Below are 18,407 nucleotides of genomic sequence, written 5' to 3'. Positions count from 1 at the left end.
ACGGTTTTTTTTGCTTGTTGGCCCGCACACTGCTTGGCGTTTTAGAATATACATATGCCTTGTTACTGTGCAGATACATTGTGTCTGGTATAGCGAAATATGACAAGCACTTGATTGTATTGGGATGAGCGGCCTTTTGGATTATAATGGAACTTGGACTTCACTCCTATGAATCAGATACTGCCAGGCTGCCAAGGATGTGCACACTCGACTGCTTTGGTCACGGGACAAAATCCGGTGGCCCGCACTCCACCGGATTATGTACTGCATTGCATAGCTGGTGCCAATGTAGTGTCCTTTATGTATGGAGATTTGTGATGACCTTGGTGTATGCTATTTACTGTTGCTAACATGCAAAATTCCTACTCCGTCTAGACAAAGCCTTGTAAATTTGAGTTTCCAACTTTTCCATACCTCGGCCAAGATTGCCATGTCCAGCATGGCGAGACAGATAAGTGGAGATAGATTTTGTCAAAATTTACTCCTTTTGTAAATGGAGAGAGAGGGAGAAGGAGATGGATTGATTGAAAGATATAATTATATAGAGGGAGAGAGAGAGAAGGGTGGGTGGGGGAAGAGAGAGAGAGAGGGGGGGGGGGGGAGAGACCAATCAGCAAGCCTGAGAAGAAGCTTCTAAGATTTTCTGCTCCAGTGGAGTTTTCCTGCTTGTTTCTGCTCCCTCATGCAGAAACAATAAGCGTTCAGCCATCAGCAGGCTAAGAAAAAAACACATGCTTAACTCTGATTGGCCAGTCGTTTCAGGTGTGAAGTGCTGAGCCAGGATAGGCTATAAAAGTAATCATTCCAGGAGGGACTCTGATTGGCCGATGGCGATTGGCCAGTCATTTCAGGTGTGAAGTGCTGAGCCAGGATAGGCTATAAAAGTAATCATTCCAGGAGGGGATGGTGGTCGGGGTTTGGGATGGCAGATTTGAAGTATAGATTTTCTTCTCAGCTTAAACTTCTGCATGAGGAAGGAGAAACACTGTTGTTTCTGCATGAGCAGTCGTTTCAGGTGTGAAGTGCTGAGCCAGGATAGGCTATAAAAGTAATCATTCCAGGAGGGACTCCGATTGGCCGATGGCGATTGGCCAGTCATTTCAGGTGTGAAGTGCTGAGCCAGGATAGGCTATAAAAGTAATCATTCCAGGAGGGGATGGTGGTCGGGGTTTGGGATGGCAGATTTGAAGTATAGATTTTCTTCTCAGCTTAAACTTCTGCATGAGGAAGGAGAAACACTGTTGTTTCTGCATGAGGGTAGAATGGGGATGGTGGTCGGGGTTTGGGTTCGGGGTTAGATTTTCTTCTCCAGGCTTGTTTCTCCTCCTTCATGCAGAAAAAGAACAAGAATTCAGCCATCAGCAGGCCAAGAAGATAACACTTGTTGAACTCTGATTGGTTGAGGGTGGTTGACACCAGCCATTTCAGAATTTTTAGAATTCTCTCTGCCGGCTTAGAGAATTCTAAAATTCAGTCAATCCGAGTTCACTCTACCTGAAGCAGGGACGTATACCCTAGTACCCAATCACAACCCTATTTCAAACAGCACTCGAGCTAGACACTGAGTGCCGTTACATCCAAATATCTCCTTTCTGCCATCACTCACACATACACACACACTATTGGCTCATTGGACGCCCATTGCCCGAAGCGATGCTAATGATGCTACAACAGCTATAGCCACTTGTGCTGGGATTGCACAATTCAACAGCTTGCAAGGCTGAAGAATTGACTGCCACTATTCAGCCTGGTCTACACCACACAGCTATGAAGTGGCTTTTTCTGGCCAGTGAATCCCTATTTTTTTTCATGCACACACATCACATCACATACTGTGGCATGCACTGGCTGTTGGTAACCACCGAGAATGAAAGAAAAGTCAGGAGGAGTCTGAGAAAGAGAAGAAAGACGTGCACACGCACACACACAATAGAATTGTACCGCACAACTAATCGAGTATGACGGTAGCATGGGGTGTACGTTCCAAGCGGCAGGGAGACCCAGAGGCCCCGCACAATACACTGCCGCAGAAGCATGGTACACTGCACCTTACAAGCTACGATGTCAAATCAAATCACCCAACTCTCCCGGCATTAGAATTCTCTTCGCCGGCTTGGGGAATTCTAAATTCCATCAATCAATCAATCAGAGTTCAGTATGAGGCAGGACTTCGGTCATCAGCACGCTAAGAAGGAAATGGAATGCTGATGGCTGAAGTCCTACCTCCTTTACTTTGCAATGAAATCCACCGATCGAGTCCCTTTAAAAAGTACATTGCCCTGGACCTGTGATCACCGAGCTGCTGCGAGTAGGGCAGCGCCTACTTGACTCACATGAAAGGATTTCATTGAGCAACTCTCGACCTGAAGCAGGGATCAATAGCCCCCCCCCCCCTACACACACACACATAAGCACACTCTGCTAAAAGCTGCAATCCGGTGGAGGCAAGCATACCGGTATGGATACCCTAGTACCCAATCACAACCCTATTTCAAACAGCACTTGAACCAGACACTGAATGCCGTTGCATACAAATATCTCCTTTCTCCCACCGCTCACGCACACGCACACACACACACACACACCTTACTGCTAACAATAGAATTGTACTGAACAACTAATCGAATATGACGGTAGCACGAGGTGTTCGTTCCAAGCGGCAGGGAGGCCCAGAGGCCTCGCACAATACACTGCCGCAGAAGCATGGTACACTGTACCTTACAAGCTACAATGTCACATCCAATCACCCAGCTCTCCCGGCATTAGAATATAAAAAGCTAGCTGTAAACTGCTGAGTGGTTGACGATAGGGGAAGCATCCATGCTGCGCTCCTTGTAAGCCCATGGGGTACAAGCAGCCATGCTAGCAACCGTGAGTTTCATGCGGGGAGCATCTCCTCAGTACACACACACACACACACACACACACACACACACACACGTACACACACACACCATTGGACCATTGGACGCCCATCGCCGGAGGTGATGATAGCGATGCTACAGCAGAAGCCATATCAGCTTGTGCTGGGATTGCACCATTCAACAGCTTGCAAGGCTGAAGAATTGACCGCTACACCACACAGCTACACACACACACACACACACACAGACACACACACACACACACACAGACATGCGCACAAGCCCACTGCTATGACATAACGACGACCATGATCCACGCACAACAAGCAAGATAGCAGCAGCAGCAAGCAGCAACAAGCGGCAACAAGCAGCACACTCGGAATTTTTTTTTTCAGACACATGCAAAATTGAACGTTGACCGTTGATGTCCTCTGCATCACTGATGTTTGCAGCAGTAATAGCGTGCGTTACAGTGGCCCACAGTTCAGTCCGATGCACTTCTGAAGGCAAAGAAAAAGATCACACAAATACAGTGGAACATAGATTATCCCCACATCAACTATCCGCAAGATCAAGTATCGGAATAGCAGCCGGAAGGCCGATTACCCGGAATGGCAGGTCATCCAAAAATTCCAAAAAATGAAAACAATAAAAAGATGACAACGCAGTACTTGATTTCACCAATGCAGTCGTGTAGTCTGTAGATATACCAGGTAAGTGTGTGCTGCTAGCATGCCCGTCGTCAATGCATGGTAGTACGTATTTTCGATGATGAATCTGTATCACACGCATGTACATGGTCATTCTATGAGCCCTATGCTGCAAGCTTATTTGTACATGGTCATTCTATGAGCCATATGCTACAAGCTTATTAGTACATGGTCATTCTATGAGCCCTATGCTACAAGCCATGTACATGGTCATTCTATGAGCCGTATGCTACAAGCTTATTTGTACATGGTCATTCTATGAGCCCTATGCTACAAACTTATTAGTACATGGTCATTCTATGAGCCCTATGCTACAAGCCTATTTGTACATGGTCATTCTATGAGCCCTATGCTACAAGCTTATTTGTACATGGTCATTCTATGAGCCCTATGCTACAAGCTTATTTGTCACTCTCTCATTATACGAACTTTTCCCCCATCTGAGCCCCTTCTGAACAATGTCTGCCCAGAATGGTTTCAATGCGATTGACGTTATACTACAAGATGATAATTTGACATGTTCTTGCAGCCTCACACCCCCCCCCCCGTCGGCCCTGTTCTACCGTAAACTACAGTCAATAGATCACCATCCCTGCTGTGTCGCCTACCAGCTCTTTTACAGTCAGACCAAGCACTGTACCGCATACACCGTGGCTGTACAATCATACAAGTGACACAACTTTTGTTTGTCACCACTTGAGCAAGTAACTACATGTGAGTACGAGTGCAAAGGAGTAATTTTGGCAATTACCGGCAAACTGCTCAATGCTGCACAAACTGCAGAGCGTTTCACACGAAAAAAGGAAGAAGAGAAATAGGTGCAGTTTGGATTTGTCGTAACTCAAGTATCAGTTCTGCTGCTTCTTCTCCGTGATGTGCACAGTTACACCTTCTCTCCCCCCTCTGCATAGAGGTGACATAACTCACATCCTTTTTTTGGCGCTACACTCTGTATAACGCCACGGCACGCGCCCTTACTTCACAGAGCACAATGCAATGGCGCGCTACCTTCTGCTGCGTCTTCTCCCTGATGTGCTAGTTGCACCTTCTCTCTCTTTGCCCCCCCCCCCTTCTGCATACTAGGTGACATAATTCGCATTTTTTTTTGGCGCTACACTTTGCGTATATATACTGCTCTTGTGTGGCTTTCACGGTATTCATTGTTATTACCTGACGATGGCCAAGTGCCGAAACGTTGTAGAAATAACAGAACTGGTTCGGATGTGCAGCGCTATGGGAATGGGTGCGTCCACCCAAATTCCTTTCAAAGTATCATGCAACTGCAATCATCAGACAACTGATAATAAGAACTTAAGACTAATCATTATGAATAAGATCATGGTTGAACTCGGATGGTGAGCCAATTTAATTCTGGAAAAAGGAGAAGGAGAAAATGTTACGAGCTATGACTACTGTCCATCAACGTAACCAGATCATACACAGTCAGCGAGTGCGACAAAGTGGCACAAAACTGACAAGGAATACTAAGGCATTCGGCGTCAGATCGCCGAATGCCTCAGTACTCCATGTCAGTTTTGTGCCATTTTGTCGTACTCGCCGACTGTATAAGATCTGGTTACGTTGGTGGACAGTTAATCATAACTCATAAGCTCTTGTCCTTCTCCGTTTTTACCATAATAAGATCATGCGTGATACTTGGCACTTAGATTGACGTTACTCTACACGATTCAACGAATGAAGGTCAATATCACACAGACGTTATGGATGATGTGAGGGATAAGTAATGGAACAATGTTGGCACTGACGTATGCCAAACCAGTCATGGTTGTGATGGATAAATATAATATTAGCACTGATATTTGCCAAAACCAGTCGTGACTGTGCCGGGTACTGTCCTTGCGCGGCAGCTGCGACTGGCTGCTACTTGTTCCACTATGTCACTCTAGGTGTGAAGTGTTTTATGTAATATTTGACACTAGTTCGTTTCTTTTGCTCAGGCTCTTCGGGTTGTTGGCATTGTTCAGTATACAGTCAGACGTCGCATAACTTATTTATTTTACCAGTTGGGTTTGGGAATAATAGTAAAAAATTAAAAATAAACTGAAAATGTCGCAGTAATGTAGTTAGTGTGTATTAGCATCCACCGATCACACTGCCAGTAATGTAGTTAGTGTGTGTTAGCATCCACCGATCACACTGCCAGTAATGTAGTTAGTGTGTATTAGCATCCACCGATCACACTGCCAGTAATGTAGTTAGTGTGTATTAGCATCCACCGATCACACTGCCAGTAATGTAGTTAGTGTGTATTAGCATCCACCGATCACACTGCCAGTAATGTAGTTAGTGTGTATTAGCATCCACCGATCACACTGCCAGTAATGTAGTTAGTGTGTATTAGCATCCACCGATCACACTGCCAGTAATGTAGTTAGTGTGTATTAGCATCCACCGATCACACTGCCAGTAATGTAGTTAGTGTGTATTAGCATCCACCGATCACACTGCCAGTAATGTAGTTAGTGTGTATTAGCATCCACCGATCACACTGCCAGTAATGTAGTTAGTGTGTATTAGCATCCACCGATCACACTGCCAGTAATGTAGTTAGTGTGTATTAGCATCCACCGATCACACTGCCAGTAATGTAGTTAGTGTGTGTTAGCATCCACCGATCACACTGCCAGTCATGTAGTTAGTGTGTATTAGCATCCACCGATCACACTGCCAGTAATGTAGTTAGTGTGTATTAGCATCCACCGATCACACTGCCAGTAATGTAGTTAGTGTGTGTTAGCATCCACCGATCACACTGCCAGTAATGTAGTTAGTGTGTGTTAGCATCCACCGATCACACTGCCAGTAATGTAGTTAGTGTGTGTAAGCATCCACCGATCACACTGCCAGTAATGTAGTTAGTGTGTATTAGCATCCACCGATCACACTGCCAGTAATGTAGTTAGTGTGTATTAGCATCCACCGATCACACTGCCAGTAATGTAGTTAGTGTGTGTTAGCATCCACCGATCACACTGCCAGTAATGTAGTTAGTGTGTGTAAGCATCCACCGATCACACTGCCAGTAATGTGGTTAGTGTGTGTTAGCATCCACCGATCACACTGCCAGTAATGTAGTTAGTGTGTATTAGCATCCACCGATCACACTGCCAGTAATGTAGTTAGTGTGTATTAGCATCCACCGATCACACTGCCAGTAATGTAGTTAGTGTGTGTTAGCATCCACCGATCACACTGCCAGTAATGTAGTTAGTGTGTGTTAGCATCCACCGATCACACTGCCAGTAATGTAGTTAGTGTGTGTTAGCATCCACCGATCACACTGCCAGTAATGTAGTTAGTGTGTGTAAGCATCCACCGATCACACTGCCAGTAATGTAGTTAGTGTGTGTTAGCATCCACCGATCACACTGCCAGTAATGTAGTTAGTGTGTGTTAGCATCCACTGATCACACTGCCAGTAATGTAGTTAGTGTGTATTAGCATCCACCGATCACACTGCCAGTAATGTAGTTAGTGTGTGTTAGCATCCACCGATCACACTGCCATGTTTGCATCTGCCACGCACCGCTGCATCAGTGCATTGCGCACTGCACTCACACTGCCAGCGCATAGATTTGGGCACGCTTAGCCTGACGTCACACAACTGCTTCCTTTGGACTTTTGCTCACTGCACTCACACTGCCAGCGCATGGATTTGGGCGCGCTTAGCCTGACGTCACACAACTGCTTCCTTTGAACTTTCTTTTTCTTTCTTGCTGTTGGCTTCACTTCAAAGTCTAATTAGTGGTGACGTTTAGCTTGTGCCAGCATCAAATTTCACCCTCCATCCCTCCCATCTTATCATCTTGCTAATGGTACTAGCGACATTTAGCTCTATCGCTCCTAACTGGCCATTTGCATTTGCTTCGCTAGTTGTGGCTCTTCACGAGCCAGTTGTTGCCAATTGCATTGGCTTTGCCTTGCAACCCCATTGTGGCACAATATGGGTTTATTGCGGCTCCTCGTGAGCCAGTTGCTGCCAGGGGCCTGGCATTGCTTTCCAGCTCTGTGAGCTTTTGCATTACAAGACCAGTTACTCGAAACAGCACACTATCTCCAAAACAATTCCTTGTTGCCTTGGGCTGAGTATGAGTGTGTGAGGGATATGGTGCTAAATGTTGGGTTAGCTTTTGGGCTAACCCTAGTTAGCGATAAGACCGATGCGCTGCTCTCTATCTCATGCTAGCTGCGATCGAGCTGGCTTTACACGTGCACTCAACTGCTGCGCATGCGCGCCCAAATCGCCTTGGGTAGCTCTTGCTGCGCTGACTTTGGCTTGCGCTTTCCTTTGCAGTGTCACTGAGCAGCAACCGGAATTTGTTTGTTGAGAATAGAATTAATTATTCAGACTCCTTGTAGATTCCTCGCAGCCGTTTACTGCACGACAAACATGTTGTCTACCTCTGAAGCACGCCGTATGAACGTGTCGGACTTGCGGGCCGAGCTGGAAGGCCGTGGGCTGAATTCGAGCGGAACAAAGCCCCAGCTTCTTGCCCGTTTGCTGCTCAGTATCCAGGACACGTCGAGCTCGGCGGCACGGGAACCTCGATCTCCGTCGGCCACGCCATCCTCGCGGCAGGAGCACGAGCAGGAGCAAGAGCAGGATCTGGAGAGTGCTGCAGCAGCTTCTCCGACTCCCCAGATCCCGGACCGGAGCAGTAATGACGATTTGCGCCAGTTTGTGCGGCAGGAAGTACATTCCGCCGTCACCGTTGCCTTGTCGGAGGCGATCGCTCCAATGCTGGCCACCATCACTGCCCCTGGATCCGCTGGAACTCAACCTTCGGCGGAGTCTTCCAACGCTGGTAATCTCTCCGTTCCCCAGGCTATACGAGAGAAAATATTGAAGGGTGACTTTGTAGATTTCACCCAGCTGCTGCCCGATACTATCGCCACCTCGTATTCTGCCCCACGCCAGCTTCAGCTGCAGTTCAGCAGTGGCGGCCAGTCTCTGGAGGTGGTGGAAGGTGGAGCGGCGCAGCCCGTTCGTCGACGCGTCCACGACTTGCCGACATGGCTGGAGGCATGGACTCTCTTCATGAACGTCGTGTGTTCTGCCAACCCGTCCCGCCTGCAGGAGATGCTCTCCTACCAAGCCACCATAGTTGCAGCCAACAGGCAATACTATCCGGAGGCTTGGCTGTCGTACGACACCCAGTTTCGCTCTGCCATTTCTGCTCAGCCAGGCAAGCGCTTTGACGTCATCGACATAAATCTGTGGCAAATGTCCGTGACTAGCCGATCAAGGCCCACATGTGAGTCCTGCCGCCTCATCCATCCCGGAGGCGGCCAGTGTCCCTTTCGTCCGCAACGTAACAACCAGCAAGCCTTCAATGGAGTCCGTACGGTGTCTAATGGCCAACCGATCTGCCGGAACTTTAACGCTGGGCGTTGCAGTCTCAGCACGTGCAAGTACGCCCATGTCTGCAACCGCTGCGGGTCCAAGGACCACAACGGATCTAAGTGCGGTAGGCGCCAGTAATTCTGCTGCTTTGGCTGCAGCTCCCGCGATTGTACATATTCTCCCTGCACTTCACGTTCTACTGATTTCACAAGCGCATGTCCTGCTGTCCACACACCCCTCTCTGTTTCTCGCTTCGAATCACTGCTCCGTAACCACCCTGACAGTTCATTGGCTTCGTATGTTATTAACGGCCTCCGCTGCGGCTTTGACATTGGCTTTACCGGCAACCGCATAACTAACCAGCACTCGTCCAACCTATCATCAGCATTCCAGCACTCTGCATTTGTGTCTGCACAGCTCACCGCTTCCTGCAACGCCGGCTACACGGCTGGCCCATTTGACTCGCCCCCATTCCCATTTATGTACTGCTCTGGCATTGGCGCTGTTCCGAAAAAGAATGGCAAGCTACGCTTGATACACCACCTGTCCAGCCCTGCCGGCTCCAGCGTTAACGACGGGATCCCTGCCGAGCCTTTCTCTTTGCAGTACATCAGCATTGATGAAGCCATTAACATCATTATGTCCTCCCCGTCTCCTGTCTATCTCTCTAAACTCGATGTGAAGAGTGCTTTTCGTCAAATACCTGTCCGCCCACAGGATTGGCATCTCCTCGGCATCCTGTGGCAGGGGAAGTACTACTACGACCGTGTCTTGCCATTTGGGCTCCGCTCTAGCCCGGCGGTATTTGATGCAGTGGCAGCCACCATCGAATGGATAATGCACCACGAATTCTCTATCCCTAATTTGCTGCATTTCCTGGACGACTACTTGTGCGTGAGCGTGGGCCAGGCAGTGGCGAATCGGCAGCTGGCCATTCTTCTCCGTGCATTCTCATACCTCGGAGTCCCGCTCGCGCCTGCAAAGGTGGAAGGCCCGTCTCGTACCCTGACATTCCTGGGCATTATCCTGGATTGTGAGAAGATGGAAGCCCGGCTCCCTGACGACAAATTGGCCGACATCAAGCGCCTGTTGACTGCAGCGAGCATCAACCCCACCATGTCTCAGCGCGAACTCGAATCTCTTCTGGGGAAACTCTCCTTCGCTGCAAGAGTCATCGTACCCGGCCGGACATTTATGCGGCGCCTTTGGTCTATTTGCAGTCGCTACCAGCAGCCTCACTACCGCATCAGTCTGACTACCGAGTGCCAGGAAGATATCCAATGGTGGCTACGGCTCCTGGAACAATGGAACGGAAAATCATTCTTCCTGTTCCCAGATTGGACACCATCTCCAGACTTGGAGCTGTTCACTGATGCCAGTGGCACCCTGGGCTGGGGCGCATTCAACAGCGGCCGCTGGCTTCAAGGGACCTGGTCGCCTGAGCAACTCACTCACAGCATTGAGTGGAAGGAGCTCTACGCGTTGGTCACAGCGTGCTGCACGTGGGCCAAGGAATGGCGCCAGCTTCGTATCACAATGCACTGCGACAACAAGGCTGTAGTAGATTGCATCCGCTCCGGCACATCCAAGTCACCGCCAGTGATGACCCTGATCAGGGAGCTGTTCTTTGTGTGCGCCCGCTTCAATTTCACCGTCACTGCTGCTCACATTGCTGGCCAGTCAAACTGCGTTGCCGATTCGCTGTCTCGTTTCCGCATGGAGGAATTCCGACGTCTCGCCCCAGCTGCTCAAGCACAACCAGACCGAGCAGTGCTGCCATTCCAGTCGATGTAATATAGCCTTGACATACAGGTACCGACTGTCATTGCTAAATTGCCGTATTGAGAACCTGCGTTGGATTTCATCCATCTGCATGCCTACCTTTATCCATCTCGTGCCTTAATCACTTGTTCTTAGCTCTCGTGCATTGGTGGTGAACGCTTGCTGGGGTGCCGTGTGCTGGTTTTCTGGGAACAGCTTCCTTCAACTGGTTGCTTTGCTGCTACTATCTCTGCTTAAAATTGCATACTATTGGTCGGCTGTTTGCGACGCCAATCAGTAGTCATTGCACCCGGTCGCGGGTACTATTGCCGCTCAAGCATGAGCGATTGCTTTGGCCGTTTGCAACGCCAACTGCTTCACCCTGGTTGGCTGTTTGCAACGTCGATCAGGGAACTTTGCACCCGGTCGCGGGTACTGCTGCAGCTCAGTCGTGAGCGATCACTTTGGCTGTTTGCAACGCCAATCGCTTCACCAGTTGATCGAAACCAGCACACTGGTGTACCCCAATCATCCTTGTGCGGTGTTGTGAGAATACGTGGGTATGCATGCAGCTTTGCTCTGTGACTTTCCATTGCATGTAGTCACTTGGCTCTCCCATTTCCTATACACTGCTCTGATGCATTCGGGTGCAAGCGCTAACATCTGTTTTCCACAAAAATATCCGGATAGGCGAGGGAACCGGATAATCGAACACACATACTGTATGTATGCATGGCATATGCTGTAAATCGGTAACCAACGATCTTCTTCCGGATGGCGAGGGATCCGGATAAAAGAGGACCGGATAAGCGAGGTCTGACTGTAGTAAGCTTCTCGATTCTGCATAGGTTGCACCTTTTCGACTTGTTGGAATACGCCTGTGTCCTTGTGTGAACATGCCACCGAACAGAGAATGGTGTCCCCACATGCTTCAGGTCCACACATGATTTGACCGTTCAGTCTTGTTCTGATACCGTTCGTGGCGGAAACTCATTGGTTCTTAAAGGGAGGCTCGGTGAGCCCAATGTACTCTCTGTCGTCATTTCCTGTTGTTTGGTGCACTATTGATCTCGACAGGCAATCACCATCAAGGGGGCACTGTGCGGCGCTACGGCAGGCAGGTACATTTCTTGGCAGGGGGTTGTGGGTGGTTTGTAGTCGCTGTGAGAACTCGTTTGTTACTGGCACTGATAATGCCTCGTACGTTTTGCATGCAGCTATAACTGACCTGGACTGTGTTCCTGTTGAATACTTTATTGAGTGGTGAGCCTTTCTGCAAGTGTTTATCAATAAGACATAAGAATTTTCGCCTATGTTTGTACGTTTTTGCTGAACGGAGGGTTGAACCACGTTATGTTGCGCTGATGGTTTCTCCTCTTCTGGTTTCGCCCTTCTTTCCGTTTTCTTTCATATTCAACCTCCTCTTCAGATCCATTGGCGTGGAGGGCCTTATCGTAGAGAGGGGCAGCCAGATTAAAAGTCTCGTTGTCGTGTGACAGATCTGTCACCCGGCGACTTATAGCAGCGGGGAGTTGTCCTATGATGTTGGGCGGATTTTTGGACTTGGAGTGAATGTAGATAGGGTTATCATTGAGCTTTCTGCACGGGCAGTGTTGACCAGTATTCAAGTTGAGAGTTACATCTAGATAGATGACTATCTTTCGGTTTTTATCGATCGTAATGCGCAGCCCCAACACATTAAATGTTTGAATCAATATTTTCCTAGTGCAATCTGCCTCACTCCCGGTGTTGTTGCGCAATACTACAAATCCGTTGTTACGATACAGACCGATGTCCTCCTTCTTCAAATCCTGCGTCAGCTTGTGTGGCGCGAAACTGCCAATTAGCTCGCACAGCTCTGCACCTTCGTAACACCCCAATCTGCGTCAAATAGCTGGAAGAGAGACGGTAACGGGCTATTTGATGTTACGATGGGGTGTTACGAAGGTGCAGAGCTGTGCGAGCTAATTGGCAGTTCCGCGCCACACAAGCTGACGCAGGATTTGAAGAAGGAGGACATCAGCCTGTATCGTGACGATGGATTTGTAGTATTGCGCCACAACACCGGGAGTGAGGCAGATTGCACTAGGAAAATATTGATTCAAACATTTAATGTGTTGGGACTGCGCATTACGATCGATATAAACCGAAAGATAGTCATCTATCTAGATGTGACTCTCAACTTGAATACTGGTCAACACTACCTGTACAGAAAGCCCAATGATAACCCTGTATACATTCACTCCAAGTCCAATAATCCGCCCAAAATCATAGGACAACTCCCCGCTGCTATAAGTCGCCGGGTGACAGATCTGTCACACGACAACGAGACTTTTAATCTGGACAATGAGGCCCACCATGCCAGTGGATATGACGAGGAGGTGGAATACAAAAGCAAACGGAAAGGAGGGCAGAAGAAGATGAGGAGAAACCATCAGCGCAACATCACGTGGTTCAACGTACAAAAACACACACAATGTGGCCGGAAATTTCTTATTTCTTACTGACAAACACTTCCCAAAAGGCTCACCACTCAATAAAGTATTCAACAGGAACACAGCCAAGGTCAGTTATAGCTGCATGCAAAACGTAAAAGGCATTATCAGTGCCAATAACAAACGAGTTCTCACAGCGATTACAAGCCACCCACAACCCCCTGCCAAGACATGTACCTGCCTGCCGTAGCGCCGCACAGTGCCCCCTTGATGGTGATTGTCTGTCGAGATCAATAGTGTACCAAGCAACAGGTAATAACGACAGAAAGTACTTGGAACTCACCGAGCCTCCCTTGAAAGGCCGGTACAATAACCATACAATGAGTTTCCGCAACGAACGGTATCAGAACAAGACTAACCTGTCAAATCATGTATGGATCCTGAAGCAGGCGAGGACACCATTCTCTGTTCGGTGGCTTTTTCACACAAGGACACAGGCGTATTCCAACAAGTGGAAAAGGTACAACCTATGCAGAATCATAGAGAAGCTTACTATACCAGACAAATACAATGCCAACAACCCGAAGAGCCTGAGCAAAAGAAACGAACTAGTGTCAAATATTACATAAAACACTTCACACCTAGAGTGACATAGTGGAATAAGTAGCAGCCAGTCGTAGCTGCCGCGCAAGGACAGTACCCGGCACAGTCATGACTGGTTTTGGCATACTTCAGTGCTAATATTTATATTTATCCATCACAACCATGACTAGTTTGACATTATTATGTCAGTGCCAACATTATTCCATTACTTATCCCTCACATCATCCATAACATCTCTGTGATATTGGCCTTCATTCGTTGAATCGCGTAGAGTAATGACAATCTAAGCGCCAATTATCACGCATGATCTTTTTCATAATGTTTAGTCTGATGATTGCAGTGGCATGAAACTTTGAGTTATGACAAATCCAAACTGGACCTATTTCTCTTTTTCTTCATGTAAGTAGGAGTGTTCAAGCAGCGTGACGTCAGCACTTCCACAGTATATTACTAGTATGGCATTCGCCGGGCTCACACTGAATGAAATGGCCGCGTTATTCTTGAGAACCTCGTTTGAAGCACCATTGACAATACAGTCGTCCCTCTCTAATCCGGCACTTGTTTATCCGGAACCCTTGCCAACCGGCGCACTTTCTGACGAAACCGATTTTTTTCGTTCAATTCCTACATCTTAATCCGGCACTTGAATTCCGCCTCCGGCAGTGACTTTTTGAAACGAATCGCTCAAACTGCACGTAGTTTGATTTCATAATCCGGCAGTCGTAAATCGCGTACCGTACAGGTGCACTCCTTGCCAGGCCTACAATGTAGGCCAGGCTAGGCTTGTCCAGGAGACAACGGCAGTCTACCATACTTTCTTATTTTAGCAAGGAGTGGTGTCCTGCCAATTTTCAGGTGTGTGTGTGTGTCTGTGTGCGTGTGTGTGCAAGAGTACATGTGAACATGTTCTCTGTTTTACTTTATCACTTTATCTCTGTGTATATTCCCGGAGAACAATTGAGAATATAAAGCCGTGCACCAAATACTTGGGTCGACACGGAAAAACCCTGCGTTTTGACGTACATATGATACATGCATGCAATTGGGTAGGGCCGGGTCAGAGAGCCGGATTTCTTAATCCAGCACCCTCGTTAATCCAGCAGAAAACGCCGTAGCAAAAGGTGCCGGATTAGAGAGGGACGACTGTATCACTATTTTGTGATGGGACATGTGACATGCGATACTCGCGACAAAGAAATGCTCGTTGTGTATAGTCACATGCAGTCGCAAGGCCACTGCCACAGTAGTTGACTAAAGTGCAACTTTTGCGACTTCCTGCGTGTTCTACAGGAATAAGCCTCACACAGCATTACAGTATACGGATGAATGTACAGTTGGCCTTGGCGAAATCCGCTTTTTTACACTTCGGTGCCATATATGCATGTGCATGTGTATGAGTATGAGGACATGTGTATGAGTATGAGGTACAGGCGCACCGTATGGTATGTAGCTAGAGTACCGTATGTAGCTAGAGTACCGTACATAGCTAGCCTTAGCAGAGCAGACATGACCATGGAAGTACCGTACATAGCTAGCCTGAGCAGTGCAGACATGACCATGAAAGAGTACGTAGCTAGCCTGAGCAGTGCAGACATGACCATGGAAGTACCGTACATAGCTAGCCTGAGCAGTGCAGACATGACCATGAAAGAGTACGTAGCTAGCCTGAGCAGTGCAGACATGACCATGGAAGAGTACGTAGCTAGCCTGAGCAGTGCAGACATGACCATGAAAGAGTTTATACTACGCACATGCACACCAGTACTTGTACAACTAAAGCGCGATGCACAATATCACTTCTCTGATGTGATGATTGTCAAGCGAAAGTCTTTTCATATCGCGTAAAACAGTCTTCGATGCACAATGCATAGCACATTGCAGCGAAATCCAGGAGCGCACGCACAGTCCAAAACTGTACGCGAGCCGCAGAACTTGTGTCACGTGTGCCTGCCGTGAAAAAGTGACGCGCATCGCTCGTCGGCGAAGTTGAACTGGGCTCAATTTCCCGCGATGCAACCTTTCACGGAGCTGCGACAGCCTGCAATGCAAAGTTTTGCAGAAAAATAACTCTTGATCACATGGCTCGTCGCTCATCACGTCGCAGAAGTGATATTGTGCATCGCGCTTAACATGGCGTCAATATGGTCGAGGGCCGCATCGGTACTGGGTGCCTCACGTCGCAGAAGTGATATTGTGCATCGCGCCGCTTAACATGGCGTCAACATGGTCGAGGGCCGCATCGGTACTGGGTGCCAAATATGCATTTCATGTTGAATTTCACCGAGCGCAACAGCAGTAAACACACCGACTATTGACAACATTGGAAGTATCGCAACTACACTTGACGGGGCATGGAATAACTGAATGTTGCCTACAAGACCAGAAGAGTATGTCAAAGCTATTATCCGACTTACTCTTCGAACGCTCCGTGAAGGGTAATAAAAGTGCAGCTTGTCTCTTCCACGCAGTACGCATGTGCTGGGGCTTGCGTGTCCGCAACTCTGCTCTGTGTCCGATCCTCAGCCGGATGCCGACGCCCATTGCATCACAGTGAGTGGTTGCAATAGCAATAGTGTGTTGCACTTGCCCACAGTGGGTGGTTGCAATAGCGATAGTGTGTTGCACTTGTCCACTGTCTAGTTTGATGCACGTCTGCAGAGAAAGTTGAAAATGAACACATACACACTGTGAATTCAGCATGTTCTTGTGGCCTGCAAATCGCTGTCCCGGACAGAGAGTGCATTTCAAAAAAATACGAGTAGACAAGAAGTGTTTCACACCTTTTCGGCTGGGTCTTCTTTTGGGCTGAAACGATTATACCGAATACTCGGTAATTACTCGTTGGAAAAGATATCGAACGAGTATTTTAGTTGCTATCGGCTTATCGGCTTGAAAAAAGTACACTATTGACGGCGAGAGGTAATATTTCTACCGTGCATGCATTCATTGTCCCATCGAAAAGCATTGTGACGTATGCCGGTACACCTGATACACTGAACTGCGCGGCGTTGAGCTTGCAGTGCGGGTCAAACACTGCAACAGACTCCAGTTCACGCGTGCCATGCAGTGTATGCAGCACAGGTGGTGACCAGGTAACCGTAGCAGCAAGAAAAACGTTTTTTTAATGGGAATGAATATCATCGACTCGCCTTTTGAAAATTGTAGTTTTTCCCTTGTTACAACTGCATTGTAGTGGAATCACTGTTTCTCAAACACTCACCTTTGCCAAGGTGTTCTCCAGCGAACCGAGGACTGGATTGTTGATGAATTTTTGAGTGTGGTATGGAGAAACATACTTCTGTTCGAGCGAAGAAAAAAAGCGTTCTACTGACAGAGCAGGATGGGCTATCTCTTCGCTCACCTCGAGTAGGAAAACGCATCGATATTCCAACTCGGTCACCCTGCAGGCGCGGCTACTGAATTGGACTAGAGAACTTCGACTTCTGCAGCATCGGACAAGTGCTGCAACTAAAAATTACTTGTCGAATTTGGTTTACTTGGCAAGTCCACCAGTCGCCCACGTTTGTCTCATCGCACGGGACTCAGAAATTCGCCGACCTGGATCTCGACTGGGTAGCGGCAGTTGGTCATTGCAGTTCGAAAGACGAACAATGAAACAGTATTGCTGTAACTCAGAGATTCACGTACGGGCGATCGCCAGCCTCATAACACGGTTGGCTAGTGCTAAGTAATGAAAATCAATAGTTGCAGGAATATTTTATTGATCTCTCCCTCTACAAAAACCTAAGTACTAGTATACTATGCCCTACACCCAGATGTATACCGTAAAATCCGCTGCAAACGCCCACCCCATTCTAGCAAGATCTGCTGGCGTGTCCACACTGACCCCATGCACGGTCACCCCTACTGTACGAAAGGACTTCTCACACCGTAGCGCGAAGAGCGCTTTGCTACGGTAAACTATGTCCACTTTCCTGGTTCAAAATCCCATTCGGTACTAGCTTCGAGCTAGCTAGTAGCGATGATGTTGGTTGTTTTATTTCGCAAATTCTGCCGAAAAGCAAAATAGCGAAAAACAGAGTATTTTCAGGAACCAAATACACCTCTGACGGTGTTTCAAGCCATTTCCAAATCACGCAGCGCGCAAAGGCAAGGGTTTTTCTCGACCACTTCAGAATTTTCGACAAGTTAGCAGCGACTTTATAGGAGTAGCTTCTGTGACATCCCCCCCCCCCCCCCTGTAAAGTGTTCAACTTACAACTGCAATACCGCGAACGGTCAAGTTGTTGACTGACGCTTCGTCAGAAGCGCGACATAGCACTGCAGAAATTTCGTGATTTGCAAACCAGATGGATTCTATGGCATAACCATATGGAGAACGAACTAATACCAAAGACAACTCGTTTTTTTCGAATGAAAGGAAATCTCGACGAAGTTTTCTTTGCAGCAAGAGAATGACAATCGCTTTTGCAGAAAAAATAAATAAATTATCGTATCCGTTCCCGAAGGGAACTCACGACGGCCGCTAACACCCGATGAACCCGAGCACTTTTGCAGAGCCTCCTGGTAAGACATAGGCAGTTTGTAGGCATTACAGTCGTTCTCGTACGCATTCGACCTCCATGCCAGCTTTCTACAACTAGATTGACCTGAGGAAGAGTGTATTGCTCCCTACATGGGAGCTCGCGGTTTTCCTGCTGACTTGAAT

At 47.9% G+C, this 18,407-nt stretch overlaps 1 long non-coding RNA gene across 1 annotated transcript in view; it reads right to left on the bottom strand.

The window, feature by feature from the left end:
- Positions 1-2,619: 2,619 nt before the first annotated feature.
- Positions 2,620-18,407, bottom strand: part of LOC135825325 (uncharacterized) — an 18,695-nt gene continuing 2,907 nt past the window's right edge. Inside the window, exons 2-3 of the long non-coding RNA XR_010555058.1 lie at positions 16,153-16,390; positions 2,620-3,364 (exon numbers count right to left, since the gene is read on the bottom strand). This is a non-coding gene — a long non-coding RNA (uncharacterized LOC135825325). The remainder of the gene's footprint in view (positions 3,365-16,152; positions 16,391-18,407) is intronic.

Source organism: Sycon ciliatum, chromosome 9, assembly GCF_964019385.1.
Source record: "Sycon ciliatum chromosome 9, ocSycCili1.1, whole genome shotgun sequence".
Lineage (NCBI taxonomy): Eukaryota > Metazoa > Porifera > Calcarea > Leucosolenida > Sycettidae > Sycon > Sycon ciliatum.
This window is presented reverse-complemented; position numbering and strand designations above follow the sequence as displayed.